The sequence below is a fragment of the Schistocerca piceifrons genome, chromosome 10 (assembly GCF_021461385.2).
Source record: "Schistocerca piceifrons isolate TAMUIC-IGC-003096 chromosome 10, iqSchPice1.1, whole genome shotgun sequence".
Classification (NCBI taxonomy): Eukaryota; Metazoa; Arthropoda; class Insecta; order Orthoptera; family Acrididae; genus Schistocerca; species Schistocerca piceifrons.
Window position 1 is genome coordinate 78,082,389 of NC_060147.1, and position 15,062 is coordinate 78,097,450.

Below are 15,062 nucleotides of genomic sequence, written 5' to 3' on the forward strand. Positions count from 1 at the left end.
CTCCCATAATTTTAGCAGTTTTCTCGAATGATAGCGCTTGATCTAGAAAGTTCTTGCATCGTCGATACAGGATACGCCATATGCAATGCCATTTGTGAGACGTCCTTGTTAACATAAACATAACGACACATATAAAACTAAGGCTACATTAACATCTTGCGCTAAAAGATAGCATTACTTCAGTATATGAACCAAGCTCGCAATAGCATTTTGAAAATGGGACAAAATTGGCTCTTGTCGGGATGTCGGTCAAGAAGGTCCATATCGGTGACGGTCCGCGAAAGAACTTGCCCCCCCGCCTTCTACCAGCCGTGTACCGCAAGTCTCTAGGGGAACGTAAGGTTCCAAATGATTGGAAAAGAGAACAGGTAGTCCCAGGCTTCAAGAAGGGTCGACGAGCAGATGCGTAAATTATAGACCTATATCTCTGACGTCGATCTGTTGTAGAATTTTAGAACATGTTTCTTGCTCGCGTATCATGTCTTTTCTGGAAACCCAGAATCTACTCTCTAGGAATCAACATGGATTCCGGAAACACCGATCGTGTGAGACCCAACTCGTTTTATTTGTTCATGAGACCCAGAAAATATTACATACGGGCTACCAGGTAGATGCTATTTTCCTTGACTTCCGGAAGGCGTTCGATACACTTCCGCACTGTCGCCTGATAAAGGAAGAGCCGGCGGAATATCAGATCAGCTGTGTGGCTGGATTGAAGAGATTTTAGCAAACAGAACACAGCATGTTGTTCTTAATGGAGAGACGTGTACAGACGTTAAAGTAACCTCTGGCGCACCACAGGGGAGTGTTATGGGACCATTGCTTCTCACAATATATATAAATGATCTAGTAGATAGTGTCGGAAGTTCCATGCTGCTTTTCGCGGATGTAGTTTACAGAGAAGTTGCAGCATTAGAAAATTACAGCGAAATGCAGGCAGATCGGCAGCGGATAGGCACTTGGTGCAGGGAGTGGCAACTGACCCTTAACGTAGACAAATTTAATGTATTGCGAATACATAGAAAGAAGGATCCTTTATTGTATATGATAGCGGAACAAACACTGGTAGCAGTTCCTTCTGTAAAATATCTGGGAGTATGCGTGCGGAACGATTTGAAGTGGAATGTTCATATAAAATTAATTGTTGGTAAGGCGGGTACCAGGTTGAGATTCATTGGGAGAGTCCTTAGAAAATGTAGTCCATCAACAAAGGAGGTGGCTTACAAAACACTCGTTCGACCTATACTTGAGTATTGCTCATCAGTGTGGGATCCGTACCAGGTCGGGTTGACGGAGGAGATAGAGAAGATCCAAAGAAGAGCGGCGCGTTTCGTCACAGGTTTATTTGGTAACCGTGATAGCGTTACGGAGATGTTTAGCAAACTCAAGTGGCAGACTCTGCAAGAGAGGCGCTCTGCATCGCGGTGTAGCTTGCTCGCCAGTTTTCGAGAGGGTGCGTTTCTGGATGAGGTATCGAATATTTGCTTCCCCCTATTTATACCTCCCGAGGAGTTCACGAATGTAAAATTAGAGAGATTCAAGCGCGCAAAGAGGCTTTCCGGCAGTCGTTCTTCCCGCGAACCATACGCGACTGGAACAGAAAAGGGAGGTAATCACAGTGGCACGTAAAGTGCCCTCCGCCACACACCGTTGGGTGGCTTGCGGAGTATAAATGTAGATGTAGGTCCCGAAATATCGGGACAAATGGCAGTCCTAACCTTGGGTCATATGCGTATTTGCTAATTTCAGTTTGGTCTTTATAACGGAATACTGAAATAAACGTTCTTTCTACGCTCTGCAGAAATGCATGTAATATTGACTGATGAGCAGTTACGAACTATCCTTAATGACAGCAACGTCTGATTGAGATGACGAACTCTCGTCTTTGACTGAAGAATGACCTGCTGAACTTGATGAATCTAATCGGTAAACAATAAGGACGTGAAGATACGGAGCCAGCAGTTAAGAATAGAAATCATCCTTGCACATTGAATTCTTCTGACAGCAAAGATGTAGATGATACAGAATATGTGAATAAAAGCCCAAGAAGAACTGTACTGCGGCCAGTTTCAGAAGTTAGGTTTTACAATGTTGACCAGCTACCAAAATTTGTTGAGGCAAGGAATGCCTCAAAATGCAGGAAAACTGACAGCAATTCCAAGGGAAGGGACATGTGCGCCAAACGTTGAATATATCAATGTACTAAGAATAATATTTGTTTTGAAGTTTATTATAAAATGTACCGGAAAGCAAATCATTCCTTGCCAGGAATTATTGTACTGTATGATTATTATTGTCTTGCATTTACGAATTTTTTTTAGAGGATCAACAAAAATCTATATTTAAATCGTATATTTCAAAAATATTGAGATTTAGAACCCTATTTAGTGCGTACGTTAGCATATCTAGATTACCATTTCAAATAAAATGTATATACTGCTGAATAAAATCTTTTTTAGTATAGGAAGGGGAAAAGAAAGTACAAAGCAAAGACTAATACTTTCTCACGACAAGTGAGACGTGAGGTTCACGTATGTAGGACTCTATTTATGCCTTACTGAATAACGAAAAAACATTTTCATTTGTGTTGTCGTAGATTAATAGTTTGCTGGAAGATATGAATAGAAAAATTTCCTGCTAATTATTTTTATGACAGGAGGGTGAAGAAGTTAAAAACCCGCCATGATAGCCTAGAGCGCTAATGCACTGCACCCTGGACTCGGGTAGGCGCGCCGGCCCCGGATCGACTCCGCCTGGCGCATTAACAACGACGGCCGGTGTGTCGGCCAGCCTGGATGTGGTTTTTAGGCGGTTTTCCACATCCTGCTAGGTGAATACCGGGCTGGTCCCCAAGTCCCCTCTCAGTTACACGACTCGCAGACATTTGAACCACATTCACGCAATTTCACGATTTACACTAGATACAGACAGGTGGGGTACACTAATTCCGTCCTGGGGGGTACAGGGTGGCAGCAGGAAGGGTATCCGGCCACCCCTTGCAATTAACCATGCCAAATCCGTACTTAACCCTGCCGACCCTGCACACACTGTGGGATAAAGGCAGTAGCTTAAAAAAAAAAAAAGTGAAGAAGTTAAAGTAGAAATCTCCATGCAGTGTAACTCAAGGCACGCAATTTACCAGGATTATATTAATCTAGTATTTCGGAATAAGAGCACTTAGAGACTTCCAACAAACTTAAGACAAAATCTGATAAATTTTCGAAACTGACGCTCCAACTTAAATAATGAAAGGGAAAAAGTTCATCGCTTACTGTGTTTCAGCTGTTCATGCAATAAAACGACGTTCTCACTCAGTTCTTCTTTGCTGTTAATTCTATTGGCAACGCATCATGCAGATAGTATCCACATGTGTCACTGAATGCTCCTGCATATTTAAATCATTGCACGGGACATAGCTCAGGGGATTCGACGAGCTATACATGGGAGTTCTGTGAAGAATGGGAGGGGGAGGAAATTACTGGTTAGATAGAAAAATTTTTGATTCGCCCTTAATCTGCTGCCTCCACATGTCCATATTTATACAGATGATTGCGGGACCTCGGCTGTTCAGAACAGAATGTCGAATCAAATCACCTTTCAGCTGTCTAAATTTCCAATTGTTATTTTATTGAGCCTGGAGATGGCTGCCCACTGGTTGCCCAATAAAATAACAATTGGAAATGTAGACAGCTGAAAGGTGTTTTGATTCGATATTTTGTAATCTGCAGCGCCAGAGTCAAGGTACTTTACCTTTGGTTTAGGGGCAACCCACCCGACAACGTTTAGACTATACAAGGTAAGTCACCTAACGTTACCGCTGGATATATTTCGTAAACCACATCAAATACTGTCGAACCGATTCCACAGACCGAACGTGAGGAGAGGGGCTAGTGTAATTGTTTAATACAAACCACACAAAAATACACGGAAGTATGTTTTTTAACACAAACCTACGTTTTTTTAAATGGAACCCCGTTAGTTTCGTTAGTACATCTGAACATATAAACAAATACGTAATCATTGCCGTTTGTTGCATTGTAAAATGTTAATTACATCCGGAGATATTGTAACCTAAAGTTAACGCTTGAGTACCACTCCTCCGCTGTTCGATCGTGTGTATCGGAGAGCACCGAATTACGTAGGGATCCAAAGGGAACGGTGTTGGACCTTAGGTACAGAAGAGACTGGAACAGCACATTACGTCCACATGCTAACACCTTTTTATTGGTCTTTTTCACTGACGCACATGTACATTATGTACATTATCATGAGGGGTGAGGTACACTTTCGACGGGCGTTTCATAGGACGTGGAGGACGCATAAATTGACCAGCCCGTTCTCCTGATCTTACACCTCTGGACTTCTTCCTGTGGGGTACGTTAAAGGAGAATGTGTACCGTGATGTGCCTACAACCCCAGAGGATATGAAACAACGTATTGTGGCAGCCTGCGGCGACATTACACCAGATGTACTGCGGCGTGTACGACATTCATTACGCCAGAGATTGCAATTGTGTGCAGCAAATGATGGCCACCACATTGAACATCTATTGGCCTGACATGTCGGGACACATTCTATTCCACTCCGTAATTGAAAACGGAAACCACGTGTGCACGTGTACCTCACCCCTCATGGTAATGTACATGTGCGTCAGTGAAAAAGACCAATAAAAAGGTGTTAGCATGTGGACGTAATGTGCTGTTCCAGTCTCTTCTGTACCTAAGGTCCATCACCGTTCCCTTTGGATCCTTACGTAATTCGGTGCTCTCCGATACACACGATCGAACAGCGGAGGAGTGGTACTCAAGCGTCAACTTTAGGTTACAATATCTCCGGATGTAATTAACATTTTACAATGCAACAAACGGCAATGATTACGTATTTGTTTATATGTTCAGATGTACTAACGAAACTAACGGGGTTCCATTTAAAAAAAACGTAGGTTTGTGTTAAAAAACATACTTCCGTGCATTTTTGTATGGTTTGTATTAACCAGTTACACTAGCCCCTCTCCTCACGTTCGGTCTGTGGAGTCGGTTCGACAGTATTTGATGTTGTTTACGAAATATATCCAGCGGTAACGTTAGGTGACTCACCCTGTATGCATCTTGCCAAGAAACCTCTCTTGCCCAGATGCGCCGCTGTCGACGCCGACATGCACAGTTTAGTTTGCCGACTCCTCACACGTCACAGGTTGGCGTTGTTGCCACGGACGCCTCAGTCCGTAGAGCCCACCGAACTGATCCATACTGACGTCACTTACTACCCTGTTACTCGTCATAACGCCACAGTGTGGCTTAAAGGCACGGTGTTGTCATACTTTTTTAAGTGAGGGCGTCTCAGATTTGTTAGATTTTTGACTCTATTTAAGTAACTATACGGTTTGAAGGCGCAAGGCTTCGTTGCGAATTACTTGGAGTGGTTCGATATGCACTCTCCAGGCCATTGGTGCGTACCATGTGTGAGGAGAGATTAAAGATGCAGCACGGGATTGACTGACGAGAGGTATCAACGGTAATTATAGGATGTTTAACCCTTGCTGAACGAGCAGACGGCCTGGACACTACACCATCTGGCTGCTGTTGATAGCCCCATAGATGATTAAAAAATAAAATAAAAAAAATATTATATCGTTCCCTTTATCACATTGTTTTTACAAAACGATCAAAGGTGTATTTCATTTTTGTTCGTGGGTGGAGCCTGAAGTGGTGGAAACATCTGTAGGTCGTTTGGTTTGTCGATCGGTCGGTCGGTTGGTTTGTCCGTCGGTTGGTTTGTCGGTTGGCCGGTCGGTTGGCCGGTCGGTCGGTTTGTTTGTCGGTTGGTCGGTCGGTCGGTCGGTCGGTTTGTCGGTCGGTTGGTTTGTCGGTCGGTTTGTCGAACTGTGACCTATCTGACAGGAAATCACAAATCCAGTCACATAACTGAGACGATATTCCATAAGCAAGCAATTTCCCTATGAGCCGCTTGTGTGGTACAGTGTCAAAAGCCTTCTGGAAATCCAGAAATACGGAATCGATCCGAAATCGCTTGTCAATAGCACTCAACACTTAATGTGAATAAAGAGCTAGATGTGTTTCACAGGAACGATGTTTTCTAAACCCATGTTGACTGTGTGTCACTAGACCGTTTTCTTCGAGGTAATTCATAACGTTCGAACACAATATATGTTTTAAAATCCTGCTGCATATCGACGTTACCGATATGGGCCTGTGATTTAGTGGATTACTCCTACCACCTTTCTTGAACATTGGTGTGACCTGTTCAACTACCCAGTCTTTGGGTACGGAACTTTCGTCGAGCGAACGGTTGTATATGATTGTTCAACCAAAATAAACGCGAAGGGTGGGCGCACCCCGTATTAATGAGCACTGATAGCTGCCCAAATAATTTCAATCATATAGTGTATTTGTGCAACCGTCTTCAGACAATACATTTTTGCGCATATCTAGATCTTAAATTTGGATTGAGACATGTGAGTCTCATCTTTATCTACGATATTGACGGAAGCTGTAGAAAAGAATTAAAATTTGTGCCACAGTCAGGACTTGAACCCGGGTCCCCTTGCTTACTAGTCCGTGCAGCAATGTTAGCTATAGTGCTGCGGTGGTGTAATGGCTAGCATTCCTGCCTATTAAGCAAGGGGGCCCAGGTTGAGGTCCTGGTCATGCTACAAATTCTAATTTATTTCCTCAGCTTCCATCATTATTGTTGATAGGTCAGACAGCGGCAGGACGTCCGATGTTAACATTAATAATCTCTGACACTTGATTAATACACAAAATGGTCAGCAAGGATGCCATTAAACTTCCCTGGCGCTCGTCTGAAGTTATTCCTACAACTGTCGATAACTCTGCAACGAAGGTAACATGCTGTGGCTTTCCTACTAGAAAATCATCAATGTAGCCAAAAATATCATGCGATACCTCGTATAATCGTTCTTTAGCCAGAACGCGTAGATGTAAAATTGTACACCAAGAAGAAATGCAGATGATAAACGGGTATTCATTGGACAAATATATTATACTATAACTGACATCTGATTACATTTTCACGCAGTTTGGGTGCATAGATCCTGAGAAATCACTACCCAGAACAACCAGCTCTGGTCGTAATGACGGCCTTGATACGCCTGGCCAATGAGTCAAACAGAGCTTGGGTGGCGTGTCCAGGTACAGCTGACCCATGCAGCTTCAACACGATACCACAGTTCATCAAGGGTAGTGACTGGCGTATTGTGACGAGCCAGTTGCTCGGCCACCATTGACCAGATGTTTTCAGTTGGTGAGAGATCTGGAGAATGTGTTGGCCAGAGCAGCAGTCGAACATTTTCTGTATCCAGAAAGGCCCGTGCAGGACCTGCAACATGCGGTCGTGCATTATCCTGCTGAAATGTAGGGTTTCGCAGGGATCGAATGAAGGGTAGCGCCACGGGTCGTAACGCATCTGAAATGCAACGTCCACTGTTCAAAGTGACGTCAGTGTGAACAAGAAGTGACCGAGACGTGTAACCAGTGGCACCCCATACCATTACGCCGGGTGACACGCCAGTATGGCGATGACGAATACACGCTTCCAATTTGCGTTCATCGCGATGTCGCCAAATACTGATGCGATCATCATGATGCTGTACACAGAACATGGATTCATGCGAAAAAATGACTTTTTGTCATTCGTACACCCACGTTCGCAGGCGCTCCTGTCTGTGATGCAGCGTCAATGGTAACCGCAGCTATGGATTCCGAGCTCATAATCAATGCTGCCGCAAAAGTCGTCGAACTGTTCGTGCAGATGGTTGTTGTCTTGCAAACGTCCCCATCTGTTGACTCATGGACCGAGACGTTGCTGCACGAGCCGTTACAGCCATGTGGATAAGATGCCTGTCATCTCTACTGCTAGTGATACGAGGCCGCTGGGATCCGGCACGGCGTTCCGTATTACCCTCCTGAACCCACCGATTCCATATTCTGCTAACAGTCATTGGATCTCGACCAACGCGAGCAGCAACGTCGCGATACGATAAACCCCAATCGCGATAGGCTACAATCCGACCTTTATCAAAGTCGGAAACGTGACGGTACGCATTTCTCCTCCTTACACGAGGCATCACAACAACGTTTCACCTGGCAACGCCGGTCAACTGCTGTTTGTGTATGAGAAATCGGTTAGAAACTTTCTCATGTCAGCTCGTTGTAGGTGTCGCCACCGGCGCCAACCTTGTGTGAATGCTCCGAAAAGCTAATCATTTGCATATCGCAGCATCTTCTTCCTGTCGATTAAATTTCGCGTCTGTAGCACGTCATCTTCGTGGTGTAGCAATTTTAATGGCCAGTAGTGTACTTTTCAGAAAAGAAATACTGTACCTACCAGACTGCTTTGGTTTATATCTGCATGGTTACTCTGGAAATCACATTTAAGTGTTTGGCACAGGGTTCATCGAACCACCTTCACAATAATTCTCTATGGTTCCAATCTCGAACAGCGCCTGTTTGAGGCGCCATGTCGCCGATTGCGCGGCCTCCCTTGGAAGGTTCGAGTCCTCCCTCGGGCATGGGTGTATTTTGTTCTTAGCACAAGTTAGATAAAGTAGTGTGTAAGTCTAGGGACTGATGGCTTCAGCAGTTTGATCCCTTAGGAATTCTCACAACTTTAACATTCCGAACAGCGCGTGGAAGAAACGAAGGCTTATATCTTTCCGTTCGAGCTCTGATTTCCCTTATTTTATTATTATGATCGTTTCTGCCAATATAGGTCGGCGTTAACAAAGTATTTTCGCATTCGGAGAAGAAAGTTAGTGATTCAAATTTCGTGAGAAGATTTCGTCGCGACGAAAAAGGCCTTTGTTGTAATAATGTCCATCCCAGATCGTGCATCATGTCTGTGACACTTTCTCCCCTGTTTCTCGATAATACAAACTTCTAGATTCCCTCCATAGATCCTCTCTGGTAAGGATCCCAGACCGCGCAGCAATACTCCGAAAGGTGAGTCATGCCCAAAGTCTCTTTAGTATATCTGTTACATTTTCTGTTCTGTCTTTCCCGCAACATTTTCTATGTGTTCTTTCCTGTTTTTAATTGCAATTCCTACATATTTAGTAGAACTTACGGCGTTTAGATTTGACTGATTTTATCTTGTAACCGAAATAAAACGGATTCATTTTTGCACTCGTGTGGATAACTTCACACCTTTCATTATTTAGGATAAATTGTCAGTTTTTGCACCATACAAATATCTTTTCTAAATCGTTTTGCAATTTGTTTTGATGTTCTGATGACTTTAGTAGACCATAAACGGCAGCATCATCTGCATACAAACTAAGACGGCTGCTCAGATTGTCACCAAAATCGTTTATATAGATAAGGAACAGCAAACATCCTATAACATTACCTTGGGGAACGCCAGAAACCACTTGAGTTTTACTCGATGACTTTCCGTCAGTTACTACGAACTGTGACCTCTCTGACAGAAAATCGCGAAACCATTCTCATAACTGAGACGATATTCCATAAGCACGCAATATCACTACAAGCAACTTGTGTGGTACAGTGTCAAAGCCGGCAGGTGTGGCCGAGCAGTTCTAGGCGCTTCAGTCCGAAATCGCAAGACTGCTAGGGTCACAGGTTCGAATCCTGCCTCGGTCATGGATGTGTGTGATGTCCTTAGGTTAGTTAGGTTTAAGTAGTTCTACGTTCTAGGGGACTGTTGACCTAAGATGTTAAGTCCCTTAGTGCTCAAAGCCATTTGAACCATTTGAACAGTGTCAAAACCTTTCTGGAAATCTAGAAACACGGAATCAATTTTAAATCCCTTGTCGATAGCATTCGACACTCCGTGTGAGTGAAGAGCTAGTTGTTTTTTCACCAGAACAATGTTTTTTAAATCAATGTTGACTGTATTTCAATAGACTGTTCTTTTCGAGGTAACTCATACAGTTCAAACACAATATATGTTCCAAGAGGCTGCTTCATATCGACGTTAATGATATGTGCCTGTAATGTAGCGGATTTCTCTGCTACCTTTCTTGAATACTGCTGTGATCTTTGCAACTTTTCTAGTCTTCCGGTACGAATCTTTCGTCAAGCGAGTGGTTGTATATGATTGTTAAGTATGGAGCTAATGCATCAGCACACTTTGAAATGAACCTAATTGGTATACACTCTGGACCACAAGACTTCTACATCTACATCCACACCCCGCAAGCCACCCGACGGCGTGTGGCGGAGGGTACCTTGAGTACCTCTATCGGTTCTCCCTTCTATTCCAGTCTCGCATTGTTCGTGGAAAGAAAGACTGTCGGTATGCCTCTGTGTGGGCTCTAATCTCTCTGATTTTATCCTCATGGTCTCTTCGCGAGATATACGTAGGAGGGAGCAATATACTGCTTGACTCCTCGGCGAAGGTATGTTCTCGAGACTTCAACAAAAGCCCGTACCGAGCTACAGAGCGTCTCTCCTGCAGAGTCCTCCACTGGAGTTTATCTATCATCTCCGTAACGGTTTCGTGATTACTAAATGATCCTGTAACGAAGCACGCTGATCTCCGTTGGATCTTCTCTATCTCTTCTATCAATCGTATCTGGTAAGGATCCCACACCGGTGAGCAGTATTCAAGCAGTGGGCGAACAAGTGTACTGTAACCTACTTCCTTTGTTTTCGGATTGCATTTCCTTAGGATTCTTCCAATGAATCTCAGTCTGGCATCTGCTTTACCGACGATTAATTTTATACGGTGATTTCATTTTAAATCACTCCTAACGCCTACTCCCAGATAATTTATGGAATTAACTGCTTCCAGTTGCTGACTTGCTATATTGTAACTAAATGATAAGGGATCTTTCTTTCTATGTATTCGCAGCACATTACACTTGTCTACATTGAGATTGAATTGCCATTCCCTGTACCATGCGTCAATTCGCTGCAGATCCTCCTGCATTTCAGTACAATTTTCCATTGTTACAACCTCTCGATATACCACATCATCCGAAAAAGCCTCATTGAACTTCCGATGTTATCCACAAGGTCATTTATGCATATTGTGAATAGCAACGGTCCTACGACACTCCCCTACGGCACACCTGAAATCACTCTTACTCCGGAAGACTTCCCTCCATTGAGAATGACATGCTGCGTTCTGTTATCTAGGAACTCTTCAATCCAATCACACAATTAGCCTGATAGTCCATATATGCTCTTACTTTGTTCATTAAGACTGTGGGGAACTGTATCAAACGGTTGCGGAAGTCAAGAAACACGGCATCTACCTGAGAAACCGCGTCTATGGCCTTCAGAGTCTCGTGGACGAATAGCGCGAGCAGGTTTTCACACGATCCTCTTTTTCGAAACCTATGCTGATTCCTACAGAGTAGATTTCTAGTCTCCAGAAAATTCATTATACTCGAACATAATACGTGTTCCAAAATTCTACAACTGATCGACGTTACAGCTATAGGTCTATAGTTCTGCAAATCTGTTCGACGTCCCTTCTTGAAAACGGGGATGACCTGTGCCCTTTTCCAATCCTTTGGAACGCTACGCTTTTCTAGAGACCTACGGTACACCGCTGCAAGAAGGGTGGGAGGGGGCGGGGGGGAGGGGGGGCAAGTTCCTTCGGGTACTCTGGGTAAAATCGAACTGGTATCCCATAAGGTCCAGCTGCCTGACTTGGTTCACTGGTCCGCAGACATCTACTTCTAATTTACTCATGTTGACAGCTGTTCTCCAATCGTTTGTGGAATATTTTCTTCGCCTTCTTTGGCGATGCGAGGCTTTCAGGACGTATTGTGGAAAAGAAAGCGCTGGCATGACAAACTTCTGTAGAGTAATACTACCAAACAGTTTAGAACCAAATTGCATTTACTGCTCCCATTTCAAAAGCTGCCTTCCGAGGAGAACCACGTAGCTTCCTCGCCCACAAATGGTGAATGTCGATTGAGCAGTGTGCGGCTGGCGTTCTTGCCGTTCATACCTTGGCGCCTTGTAATAGCGGTAGTGGCGTCTCGTTTCCTTCTTGTGTTAATGCCACCACACTGTTTGTGAGTATTGTTTGTCCGCGAGTGGCAGCAGCAGCGGTTATCGATAGCCAGTAGTGTGGTGCGGCTAGTACTTTTTTTAAAAAAAATCTTTATTTCCAATCATTATAATTATACAAGAATAACCCACCACCTTAATGATTAGTGCGTCCTAATACTCTACAATGTTATTTACAATTGCAGCTACTTCATATTAATTTGCAAGACTACAGACAGTGTTACTTGCGCTAATGGGAAGACTATTTCTAATGTAAACATTACTTTCTACTGACTGCTGGTGATTGGCGTTAACTGCCTGCAGCGTTACATGTGTGCCAGTGTTAGTATAAACCTACTTGAGTGCCTGGTTCATCGAGCTAAACCCGATGAGCGTGCGCCTGACACAATTCAGGCAAGGAGTTTATTACAATGAAATGAACACCCTTAGCTGCTTACAGGCGTTGACATACGTCAACGGGGACAGATGAAAATGTGTGCCCCGACCGGGACTCGAACCCGGGATCTCCTGCTTACAAGGCAGACGCTCTATCCATCTGAGCTACCGAGAACACAGAGGATAGCGCGACTGCAGGGATTCATCTCTGGCACGTCTTCCGCGAAACCCACATTCTCAACGTATTATGCCGCGCCAACGTATGTCAACGACTGTAAGCAGCTAAGGGTGTTCATTTCATTGTAATTTCATTCTAAAGAACTGCTTGGTCACCGATGGTATCTGTTCTTTCGGACATGTCCGAAAGAACAGATACCATCTTAGTAAATAAGGAGTTTATTGTCGCTGCAGGTTCCTAGTTTAATATCCTATTCTATACTACTAAACTACTAGCTAATCTACGTCATATCCGGTACATGTGTCAAATCCGTGAAACAGATCACCCCAGTCCCCCCAGACCTGCACGAGGCGGATTCCAACTGTTTAGTCGACCTATCCACGAACAGGCGGTACGGGATCGGGCCGCTGGACACAATTGGTGATCAGCAACTAGTCACGAAAGTTCAAATGGCTCTGAGGACTACGCGACTTAACTCCTGAGGTCATCACTTGCCTAGAACTTAGAACTAATTAAACCTAACTAACCTAAGAACATCACACACATCCATGCCCGAGGCAGGATTCGAACCTGCGACCGGAGCGGTCGCTCGGCTCCAGACTGTAGCGCCCAGAACCGCACGGCCACTCCGGCCGACAGTCACGAAAGTCTCAAGAATATTGTCAATACTTTTCGTGATACCTCGTTGGCTAATGTATTCAGTGTTTGAAAAGTCTCTTCTTGTCTCAGTAGGTCGTAAGTATTGTTACTCGGCAGTTGCTGTCGTGGTGCGACTGCTACATCCACATGGTCAGGAGTACCCTCCGATGCGCCACAGTCACACGCGGGCGTCGCCCTCTTCCCAAACCGACATATATATGTCGGATAGGGGCCATGACCAGTGAGGAAGTGGAACAATCCCCGAGTCGGCGCAAAATATTTCATTCCCATTCTCTCCCTTACATTTGGTAAGAACTGAAAAGTCCTTCTGCCAGTTTCCTCCATCTCCCATAACTCCTGCCATAAATCTTCACCCCTCCTCCTTATCTCACCCTTATTCCTGACAGGTGCTCCCACAATTTCTTCTATTTTTGTGATGTTGTCTTTCTTAGCCTAGTACCATGCGGCCTGATCTCTGATTTTGAAGCCGGCCGCGGTGGTCTAGTGGTTCTAGGCGCGCAGTCCGGAACCGCGGGACTGCTAGGGTCGCAGGTTCGAATCCTGGCTCGGGCATGAATGTGTGTGATGTCCTTAGGTTAGTTAGGTTTAAGTAGTTCTAAGTTCTAGGGGACTGATGACCTCAGATGTTAAGTTCCGTACTGCTCAGAGCCATTTGAACCATTTGAATCTGATTTTGATGTCCAGAGCCCCATTATGACGGCTAGTATTTCCGGGTCGTCGTGTGTGTCAGGCAGTTCGGCTTCGGACGGAGCAGCGAGGTGGTCTGCAGCGAAGAGGGCAAGCAGGGAATGCTGGCGGCGAGCAGGCACTGTCGCATCGAGGGGCTGTAGCCGACGACCGAACCCAGGACGTTTGAAGTTGAGTGAACCGTGTCCGGTATTGAAACCTCTACTGTTTGTGATTTGCTGTTGTCTGCATGTTGCTGCTCCCAGGGTCGGTAAGACCAGCCGCAACAAGTGGAGTCTGTCACGTTGGCAGAAGCTATTAGCCGCCTTCTACTGCTTAATGTTAGTTTGGATTTAGTGCTATTATTGCTGAAGTGCAACCAGCGGTATCTTACTGCCTAGTGGCCGGTAACGCCCCAGTTACCTGCCCTGGAAGTTAGCGTATTTTGCAGCAGTGTTCTTCTCTTCGTCTTGCTGATGCTGTCCGGTATATTACTGCCTAGTGGGCGGTAACGTCCCAGTTACCTGCCCTGGAGGTTGGCATATTTTGCAGCAGTGTACTTTTCCTCGTCTTGCCGATGCTCTCCGGCATGGCGTGTAATTTGACAGCTTCCTTGATTGGGGTATGGATAATTGTTTTCATTATCTACCTGGGTTACAGTGGTTCCTTCTGCCTTTTGGTGTTTTAAACACTAGATTCTGGAGACGCAGTGCTGTCTGTCACTTTGCTCTCGCCTGAATTATTCCATCGTTGTACCGGTTATCTGGCGTTAGGTGGATTTGCTAAGAACGTTGATTGCCGTTTAGACCGTCTCTAGTTTAAGTTGCCCTCCTTAGGTGAACATTACTCTTGGCTGCCTGTCTCACCGCTTACACAGCTGTAGTCACCTTCCTCAGGTCGATCCAGGGAGCACTGCTTGTGGATCACTCCGTCTTACTTGGTCAAGATGTTACAATTGTTTAAAATTTACCATAATGTTATAAGGTGCAAGTACATTCCTCACCTGTAATTCAGGCCGTTAATTGTTTGTAACACCGCTTGTGGCTTTCAGCCGACAAATAATTTGCATATTCTTTCTTAATAAGGTCTTCAGCCATTACTATAGCTCGTTGCAGTTTTTGATTATTTAGAAGAAAATGTCTTACTATTTGTTAAT

At 44.6% G+C, this 15,062-nt stretch overlaps 1 non-coding gene across 1 annotated transcript; it reads right to left on the reverse strand.

The window, feature by feature from the left end:
* Positions 1–12,503: 12,503 nt before the first annotated feature.
* On the reverse strand, positions 12,504–12,578 carry Trnat-ugu. Its single transcript has one exon. It is a non-coding gene; the product is annotated as a tRNA-Thr (tRNA).
* Between the last annotated feature and the right edge of the window lie 2,484 nt (positions 12,579–15,062).